Genomic DNA, 10,146 nt, shown 5'->3' on the forward strand with positions numbered 1-10,146 from the left:
CACAAAAAAAAAGGTGTGATGGACATAAAGGGTTCGAGAGAGCCTCCCAAAGCTAAAATGCCATAGCAGCGAATGAAACAGGTAAAGAGGGCTAAACTTGAGGCAGGATCGCCACAAGTTCAAGACTAGCTTGCCACAGAGTTTGAGGCCACGCAGTCAAGTGAGACCCCTTTTAAACCAAAACATAGAAAGAAAGAGAAGACTTGTTTTGATATCCTAGAACTGGATGAATGAGAGACCCTGTCTCCCATACCTCCTTATGTCACTGTGGGAATTATGGGTGGTTCCTGTAACTCACTAGACCTTATCTGTGGACCACCGTTAGTATGAGCCTGTAGTGTGAAAACAACAGCCACCACCCCACTTCCACCTTTGGTCCTCAGCCATTCTCTGAAATGTCTTTACACAGCTCTTTCTTTGAAATTTTTATGCCACTATAGAAAAGAACAACTCAAACTGCTCAGTTCCCATTTGCAGTTGGCTGATAGTGTATTGCTGTTCTGGCCAATAAGGGGTAAGAGTGTAGAATTTAGGAGACACCCTTAAAGGAGGTGGAGACTCAAGGGATCCTCTGACAGTTCCTACTTGCACTTGGAGCTTGATATTAGACATTAGAGCAGCTGTATTGTGACTATGAGGCCGTGAGGAGTGTCAGACAGGAGGATAAAAGAAGTCTAGTCCCTGAAAGAATACCTGGCTACTGGGTCTTCATGTCTTCACAGTGGGACGCAATCCTAACAAATGCAGAAACTCTGCAAATAAAGAGCAAAGTCTTGGTTTGTTCGGATGGCTGGTTTTGGTTTTCAGGTTTTTTTGTTCGTTTGTTTTGTTCTATCCTGTTTTGTTTGCTGTTTTGATTTTCCAGACAGGATTTCTCTTGTACCTCTGGCTGTCCTGGAACTTGCTCTGCAGACCAGACTGGCCTCAAACTCAGAGATCCTCCTGCCTCTGCCTCCCTAGTGCTGGGGTTAAAGGTATGTGCCACCATACCCAGCCAAAGACTGTGTAGGTACAGACTGCCTTAGCCACACAGTGTAGGCCACATAGTTTCTAAGCTCTGCCAGCTTCCGCTCTTAGAACACCTTCAAGAGAGAGAGGAATCCAGACCTGCCTCGCCTAGGCTTTCCTACATGCAGACTCTGGTAAGTAATTCACTCTAGAATAACCCTGTTCTCTACCAAAAGATCAAATGGTACCTCTAAGAAGCCCATCCTCACAACGGTGTCCCCATGTGTAGCCTCTACTAGACACTCTGCTGATGCTAAGTTGCAAATAAACCTGACATCCACACCATGGACGGGCATTATGGTGAGAACAGGGCAAAGCAGACGGTAGCAACTGGACCTGCAAGCTAGAGAAGAAGAAGAACCTAGAACACTGAGACCAGGGGCTGCTCCACAATGGGGGAGAAAGGCTGAGAACACAAAACCTATGGTCAGGAAGAGGCGGGGCTGGGATTAGCAGGCAAGAAAGGTAGCTTGGGGAATCACCAGTAGAACCCGGAGGCTCTTTGAAGGTCTGCTACTAAAAGTGTGGCTTGGGCAGACAGACCACACACCTGGGTCAATGGTAACTCACACCTGGAATCCAGGTGTGCAGTAGGCCCTTAGTAAATCCTTGCACAACTACCCAGCCTGGAGGCTGGCCAGCGTGGCCTGAGGGAGTAGTCCCTGTATCTTCTTGAGCCCTCTGTGGAAGTCTTAATTGGCCAGCACATTCCTGAGGAGACAGCCATCGCTTCTCACCTGTGTCTAGCTTCCAGCTTTGTCTCACCATCCGATCGATTTATGAGAAGCAGAGAGCTGTAGACATGAGCTCACTGGGGCTCTCGGGTGGCCAGGGCTGAGTGGGGCCACTTGAGCATCTCTGAGCTCCCAGCCTTCCCAGTTTCTCCACAACCATGATGGGACCTAGCCCTACAGACTGAGGATAGCAAGAGTCCATAATGCTGCTCTTTCTAGAGGCCCTAGAAGAGGGAGGGCGCAGCCCTGACCCTCCTCCTCCTCCCCCACTTCCACTACTCAAGCAAGATGCTGCAGAGTTCTGAGCTGTTAATGTTCCCCTGCACTGATGGAAGCTAAGGACTTTCACTCAGAAGCATCCTTCAGGGTACTTCATTCTGCCCCTCTTGTTTATCCATAGATGGGAAACCTGTGGAAGATTAAATGACAGTCAGAGAAAACAATAGGACCACTGCTTCCTCGTGGGTGGGCTTTACAGAGGTGCCTGCCTACTCGGCAGCCTTAGCGTCTCTGCTGAAGCCACTGTGGCACACACAGACTGAAGGGGCACGCAACTCCTTTGAAATTGTTTGTGCTGTCATTTTTCTCACATGAACCTGAACTCTCTGAGGCCTGGGCTCATGTGTCTCCATAGTGAAGGCCAAGGGCAGTTCTGTAAGGCAAGGGAGGGAGAGAGAGAGTGCATGAAGAAAGGAGAGAATCCTTTGTACTTAAGAACTCTGCAGCCTTAGACATGGGGTGGGAAGCAGCTGAGGAACAGGGAAGCTGACAGCCCCAGCTGCAGTGGTAGGAAAGGAAGGAGCGCTGTCAAGGAACTGATAACACATCTAAGCCCCCACATAAGCCAAGCTCTGCAGCTTCTAGAGAGCAGAGCGGCAGGCAGCACTAAGAAGGAGGCCCCACTTGCAAATGCCGTCACAGATCTAGCTCAGGAGTGTCCCATGAGTATCCTAGCTGCAAGGGATGTTAGAAATCCCTCCCCAACCTCAGGAACCCAGAAGAAATCGTATTTAACTAGGAGTTCAATTCAGAACCAGCCCCAAGTGTAGCCTGGGGTTTAAACCTCCTTGATTATTTGAGGTCAACTCTCCTTTCCCAAGGTCACTCAAATTCTGGGCCTTTTTTTTTTTAGACCCCAGGAGGCAGGCCACAGAAAGACCCCTCTTGTTTAGCCTGGGGCACACTGAGCTTTCCATCCAGGGTTGCTGTTGTGATATCTGGTCAGTCTGCGTTGGATCCTGTCCCTCTAGGAACTCTAGCTCCTGTAGTATCCTGTTAGTCAGCCAGGCTGTGTGTCTTTAAGGCCTGGGATGATGGCCCTCGAATCTCCTGAAGAGTGTGGCAAAGAATAGGAACGAATAAGTCAGTGTGTGTGCGTGTGTGCATGGGTGGGTGTGTGTGCATGTGTATGCGTGTAAGAGACAGAATCTTGGAACATGGACAGTGTCACGCTTACACACAGCATCCCCATCGCATTTGTGTTCTTGGAAGCCACTGAATAGGAAGTGAATCAAGGTAACTGAATGGTCGTAAGAAGAGATGGGACTGAGGGCTGAAGGGAGTCCTGGAAGATTAGACTCAAGACTGCAGAGAAGAGGAAGACCCATCGTTCCTTGTTCCTTCCACCAGGGGGCGCAGGAGGCTAGCAGACTGCACCTTGAGACTCTTCCCACAAAATCTTCAAGAGGATTGGCAGTGTACCCCTCCACAGAAAGGAAGCAGGTAGTCAGAGAGAGGAAGCACACAAAACAGACTTGCCTGCAGCTACAGGTCGCAGGCTGGCTTCATCTGTCTGGTGCAGTGGGGTAGGAAGGGATTTTGGTGCCGCTGGCAAGTCTACCTTGAAACAGGTTGATTCTTGCAGCTAGAGGCTACTGCTGGGGTCTAGTCAATCCAGAACTGGAAAACGGCTTGAATTCCTTTACCCATGATGTCATGAGCCATGGGGAGGTTATTTGCACAGAGTCCTGGACTTGAGCGATTCTATAAATCCACCCCTACCACTTAGACCTTCTACCTTGAACTAGTCAAGGCCAACTCTGTCTGCCAGGGCCCTGAGAACTCTGGCTCTCGTACTGAAAACCAGCCTTAGGTTAGGCCCTGGGACACGGTGAGGAACACGACACATCCAGGCACCTCACTCAAAAGGCAACAGACGTGCCTGGCAGTGATGGCACATACCTTTAATCCCTGCATTTGGGCAGAGGCAGGTGGATCTCTGTGAGTTCAAGGCCACCCTGGTCTGCAGAGCTAGTTCCAGGACAGCTACACAGAATACAGTTACACAGAGAAACCCTGTCTCAAAAAAACCAAAATAAAACCCCCCAAAACCAAATAGAACTGGCTCCATAGCTACTGGGAAACCCTGTCTTGTAAAACAAAACAAAGCAAAAACAACAACAACAACAAAAAGGCAGCAGACAGAACTCTGCCAGCATCAAAAGTGGACCTGGAGACCTAGATGTGAGTGCTGCCCAGCAAGCCACCAGCTGCATGACCCTCACTGTCCTTAACCCTTTCCATACTTTGATATCCTCTTGGGGACAATGGTTGAAACCATAAAAAATTAATTCACAAAAGCTTTTAGAGCAGTGCCTGCCCCTCAGTAGGCATGAAAGAAAGGCCAACTATTTTCACTCCATTAATTGTCCACCAACAGGTCCATAGAAACTCGCATCTAAGGTACCCACAAAGTCAGCCAGGCTAGCATCCTGACAGTTCTGCCACAATTTGGGGGTTAGTCTTGGGTATCCATCAGGTAGAGCACTTGCGGCTGGCTCCCAGGTGTCTCAGGACACGGCCCATCCAGAGTTCCTGGAGGTTTCAGATCTAAAAGGGTGTGTGTGCAGAGGTTCTAGAGATCCCAAGAAAGGTCACGGGGGACAGAAGAGGAATACTTGTGTGTGTGTGGGGGGGTGGACTCTAGCTCCTGGCCCAGGACACTCTCTCCTGAGTCCTATGGCTATCCTGCTGGCCCAACCATCCCAAACAAGAAAAGGCCAGGACACCAGAGAAAGGGGGTACAAATCCCAGGGGCTGCACTGCCATGACTGGGCTCCACTCGCCTGGGCATCTTCCTCGGACCAGCATCCTTTATGGGCCCTGGGGCGTTGTGAGGATGGCGTTCCTAGTGCTGGACACCATACATTGGAAGATGCCCTTTGGGTCCTGTCTCCGCTTCATCTCTTTAAATCTGTCTGTGGGTAGAGCTCAGAAGACTCGCTGTGTGGCCAGATGCAGCTGTTACTTTCTCCACGAAGACCTAGGGAAAGATGCTGACCCTTATTGTGGAATATTATTTTAATAGGGCAAAGATGTGTTAAATTTGTTTATGCTGCAGAATATGGCTTTAACTGTGTAAAGACGTGTTATTTTTGTTTATGCTGCAATTGTTTAACGACGCAAAGATGCCTGTTTAATTATGTAAAATATCTTGCATTTGTTTCACCTTGCCTGCCTAAGGCAGCTGATTGGTCTAATAAAGAGCTGACTGGCCAATAGCTAGGCAGAAGAAAGGATAGGCAAGACTGGTAGGCAGAGAGAATAAATAGAAGGAGAATCTAGGGTTGGAAGGAAGAGCAAGAGGAGGAGGAGAGAATGAGAGACTTACCCAGTGCAAGAAGTCAGGTAGTCACCAGCCAGCCATAGAGAAGTGGTGAAAGATATACAGAAGAAAGGCAAAAAGCCCAGAGGCAGAAGATAGATAAAGAGAAACAGGTTAATTTAAGTTAAAAACAACTAGCCAGAAATGGGTCTAAGCTAGGCAGAACACTCAAAACTAATAAGAAGTCTCCATGTCAAGCCAGGTGGTGGCGGCGCACGCCTTTAATCCCAGCACTCAGAAGGCGGAGGCAGGTGGATCTCTGTGAGTTCAAAACAAACCTGGTCTACAAGAGCTATTTCCAGGACAGGCTCCAAAGCTACAGAGAAACCCTGTTTTAGAAAACAAAAACAAACAAACAAACAAAAAAAGAGGTGTCCATGTCATAAATTGGGAGCTGGTTGACAGCCCAAAAGAAAGTCTGGTACAGACCTTCCCTGGGGATCTTTCACTCCGAGATCTCAGGGCTGCTTGTACAGCAGGCCCTCAGCACGCTCAGAGGTGGTGTCTGGATTGCAGGCAGCCAAACCTGAGGATGCTCGTGTCCTAAAGGTAAAATGTAAAATGGTATGGTTATTGCATATAGCCCATGGGTATCCTATGCATACTTGTAACTATCTCTAGACTGTACATAATATATAGTGCAATATAAGTAATTGTTACACTGTATTACTTGGGGGAATAATAACAAGAACTTTGTTTCAGATGTGGCTGATCCTCAAGTCCAGTGGGTTTGAGGATCCAACCAGCCATAGCTAAGGTTTTGCTATTTCCTTGTATGTGTCAGTGTCCAAGCACACAAGCAGGTGTGAACTGTGAGTGACAGAGGTCCACAGAGGTCAATATTGGTATCTGTCTCTACCATGCTGTATTTATTTCTAAGGATAGAGACTTCATTGACCCTGTAGCTCACTGATTGGCTGGATTGGCTGGCCAGTGAGCTCCGAGGATTTGCCTGTCTCTACCACACTAGGACTTAAAATGAACTATTATATTTAGAAATGCTTAGGCCAAGGTCCCCTGGGTTGTGAACACACACACCCTAATGCAAACTGTCATAGAAGAGTCTGCTGCTAAGCCCTAACCTCCTCGTTATGCCCATTTTACTCTTTTATGAAGCCAGCTGTGTCCTCTGCAGCCTGTCGCCTGGCGTCTCTGCTGGCTGTTTGTGGAACTGGAGGTGGTCTTTTGCCCTCTCTGGCCTGGGTACCACCTGCCCAGCCCTGCAGAAGGCCTGTCTCCAAGGCAGAGGCCCTTCTTCCCACAGCCAGCTAAAACCCAGGCAACTTGCCTTGCCAGCTCCCACGTTCCAGACTAACTTTGGGGTTTGTTTCCAGCTGCGGTTAGATTTTTCTATTTGAGAAATATTTTAAGCAGCTGGTGGGGAAGGGACTCATAAATGAGCATGTGAAAGGAAGGTTGTCTGCATGGCTCGAGCTGTCTCTTCCCACAGCTTGGTCCCTGGTGGTGATAGAGGGGACACTGGTGACTTCCCAGGACGGGAGAAAGACTCTGAGACCTCGGCAAGCACTTTGTGGGGTTGCTTGTGAAACGAAGTGCTTGCACTTGGAGTACGTGAGGGAAAAGGTAGAGGAGACTGAGGTTAGACACCGGGGAGAACTGGTTGTCAGAATCTAGGCCTCAAACCACAGGTATTTACCCAAGACCCTGTCTTTCACCAGAACGCAACTTCCTTGTCTACTCTCATTCTGTAAGGCCTCAGGCAACCCCCACCTGGCCCAGTGGCTCTTCATGCAGCTAACAGCGTAAAACTTCCCCTCAGCTTCCCCTGCTTTCTATCCTCCTCCCTCAGGTTTATCGCTTCCTCTTCCCTCTTTACCTTGCTCTTCATCGCAGCGCTGGACTTTGGGGTTGTCTGAGGAAACCTTCTCCTCAGTAACTTTCTAAGGGACAGACTTAATGAACCGACAGGGACACAGGCCAAGGGCCTGGATCAGAATCCCTGGCCACCCCACAGGAGGATGGCTGGGATGGATGGTGGACACAGAGCTCTACAGAAAAACTCAGGATGGGAGAGAAACCAAATCACAAAGTCAAACAGAAGCAGAGTCAGGGAGAGACAGAGGGGGGAGTCAGCTGTGGGGGAGGGAGAGGACAGTCACCAAGCAGGCCCTGGCTGGCCCACATGGACATTCCTGTGGCCTCTGATGGCAGGGTGGGCTCAGCCCTGAGGGCTCCTTGGTGCCAGTGTGGGGGGCCCAGCATGGGGTCTCTGGCCAGGGTGGCAGGAGGGCCTGCCCTCCACATTTTGAGTCTTCTAGGGACAGACTCCCTTGGCTGGAGAAAGCCTGTCGGCTAGGGTGGAGAAAGTGGGTGTGGACCTTGTACAACCAAACTTTAGTAGCCTTGAGACGCTGTGAGTCTTGAGTTCTTCACAGTCTAGGACAACCTAATATGGGGAGGCTGGGGATCTTCATCTGAGGACCCCTGGCAAAAAGAGGGGAGGCCAGTGCAGTAAGAAGTGGACAGACAGATCAGGGGCAGCTGACCCTGAGGACAGAGCGGGGGCTATTGGAAGATCTGGGGTGGTGGTCGGGCAGTGGGCAGCAGGACAAGCTCAACCAGCCAGTCAGGGTGGAAGAGGGATGCCCAGCAGTCTGCCCTGGGGACTAGCCCTGGAGAAAGTGACACAAATTTGAGCAGATTGACAACCTTCTTAGTCTCTCCCCGCGGCGGGCTTCTGACCGGCGAGGAAGAAACATCCATCACACACGAGGATTCTTCTCAGATCACGCTTTACTGGAGTGCATTTGGTTGAGGGAGAGCATAAAGCAAAGGGGGGCAGGAAACGAGAGAGCAAGAGAGAGAGAGAGAGAGAGACGGGAGATGCTGAAGAGAGAGAGGCGGGAGAGAGAGACATGAGAGAGAGCGAGGGCACAATGGCGGCTGCTTATATTGGGAATTGGCACACAGGTTGCCCTGTGATTGGCTGCCACCATCATCTGACACCAGACTGCATCGAGATAGACCCATATCCACAGCGCATGCGGGAAGCGGGGGACAGGCAGCTCTCAAAGGCATAGCCAAATATGGAGTTGTTTATAACCAGCAAGACAGGATGTGGTGCCATCTTGCAATGGCGATCCTGTCCAGCTCCCTGCATCTCCCCACGTGCTCTATACCCCTTAAGCCCCACTACCTTGCTGGACAATACCCAGCAAGGAAAACAACAGCCTTTGAATTTGAAACAGTTTCACTCAGCTGACCCTTGGCACTCAGCTAATTCATGCTACAACCATGCGATTCTCCACCCTGGGAAGCTGGGCAAAAATCAAGCATCCTTGAGACTCCCAGAGGGAACAAACAAGGGACTGTTTGCTTCCTGATACTATTTTGCACTTAGACTTCACGTGTGAAGTTTCCAAAGAAAGTACGTTTTCTTGTTCGCCATGAAAGCAGAGCACGTGTGTATGAAATATACATGTATAGTTTGAAAAGCATCACAAATGAAACACCTGTGCTCTACCACCCAGGTCGAGAACAACCATTACCTCATCCGGGAAGTCCTTGTCTCTGGTCCTCTTATCCCATAGGCACATTCTGACGGGAGATTGTCATTTCCTTGTTTATCCTTCAAAACATTTATTAGAGCTTCTTAGATATTGTCATCTTTGGGTTCCACAATGGCCTTATTATTCCCATCTTATAGATGAGGAAACTGAGGCTTAAAATAAGGCCAACCAACAAGTAAGTGGCAGGAGCGAGTCATAGTTAGCATTGACTGGTGTCCTAGGACACCTTGTCTGTCAAACAAATGTCTATAGTTAGCTCCAGGGCAGGCCGGGCTCCAGACACAGTTACCCTTAGCCCACCCCAAACTGTCATCTCTCCTGCTTGGTGAGCACCTAGTCAGAAAGGGTGGAGGCCTAGGGAAGAGACAATGGAGGCTAGGAAACAAGAGAAGTTGGGCTTGATCAGGAATTGGTACCTGAGAGTGGTTGGGTATAGGCTGAAACAGCTAAGAAAGTCCAGGGCTGTGTGTATGCACTGGGTGCCCGGGGCTGTGTGTGTGCACTGGGTGCCCGGGGCTGTGGGTGTACACTGAGCGTCTGGGACTGTGTGTGTGCACTGGGCGCCCGGGGCTGTGGGTGTGCACTGAGCGCCCAGGGCTGTGGGTGTGCACTGGGTGAGCGCCCAGGGCTGTGTTGTGCACTGGGTGCCTGGAGCTGTGTGTGTACGCACTGAACGCCCAGAGCTATGAGTGTGCGCTGAGCTCCCGGGGCTGTGTGTGTGCACTGGGTGCCCGGGGCTTTGTGTGTGTGCACTGGGTGCCCGGGGCTGTGGGTGTGCACTGAACGCCCAGAGCTATGAGTGTGCACTGAGCACCCGGGGCTGTGTGTGTGCACTGAGCGCCTGGGGCTGTGTGTGTGCACTGAGCGCCCAGGGCTGATAAAAGATTCAAGTATAAAATCCTCTCTTGGGGCTGGAGAGATGACTCAGTGGTTAAGAGCATTGCCTGCTCTTCCAAATGTCCTGAGTTCAATTCCCGGCAACCACATGGTGGCTCACAACCATCTGTAATGAAGTCTGGTGCCCTCTTCTGGCCTGCAGACATACACACAAACAGAATATTGTATACATAATAAATAAATATTAGAAAAAAAATCCTCTCTTCTATTCTGAATCCGCATCTCCGCTACAAGACTTTACCATTTAGCTTTCTGTATTTCTTCCTCTGCTATTTAGAGCTATAGTTACATTGCTTGGGAACATATAACCAAATGTAGTAGAATTAGGGTTATTTATTTGTGTGGTGTGGTGTGTGTGTGTGTGTGTGTGTGT

This window comes from Microtus ochrogaster, chromosome 15 (genome assembly GCF_000317375.1).
Source record: "Microtus ochrogaster isolate Prairie Vole_2 chromosome 15, MicOch1.0, whole genome shotgun sequence".
In the NCBI taxonomy this organism is placed as follows: domain Eukaryota; kingdom Metazoa; phylum Chordata; class Mammalia; order Rodentia; family Cricetidae; genus Microtus; species Microtus ochrogaster.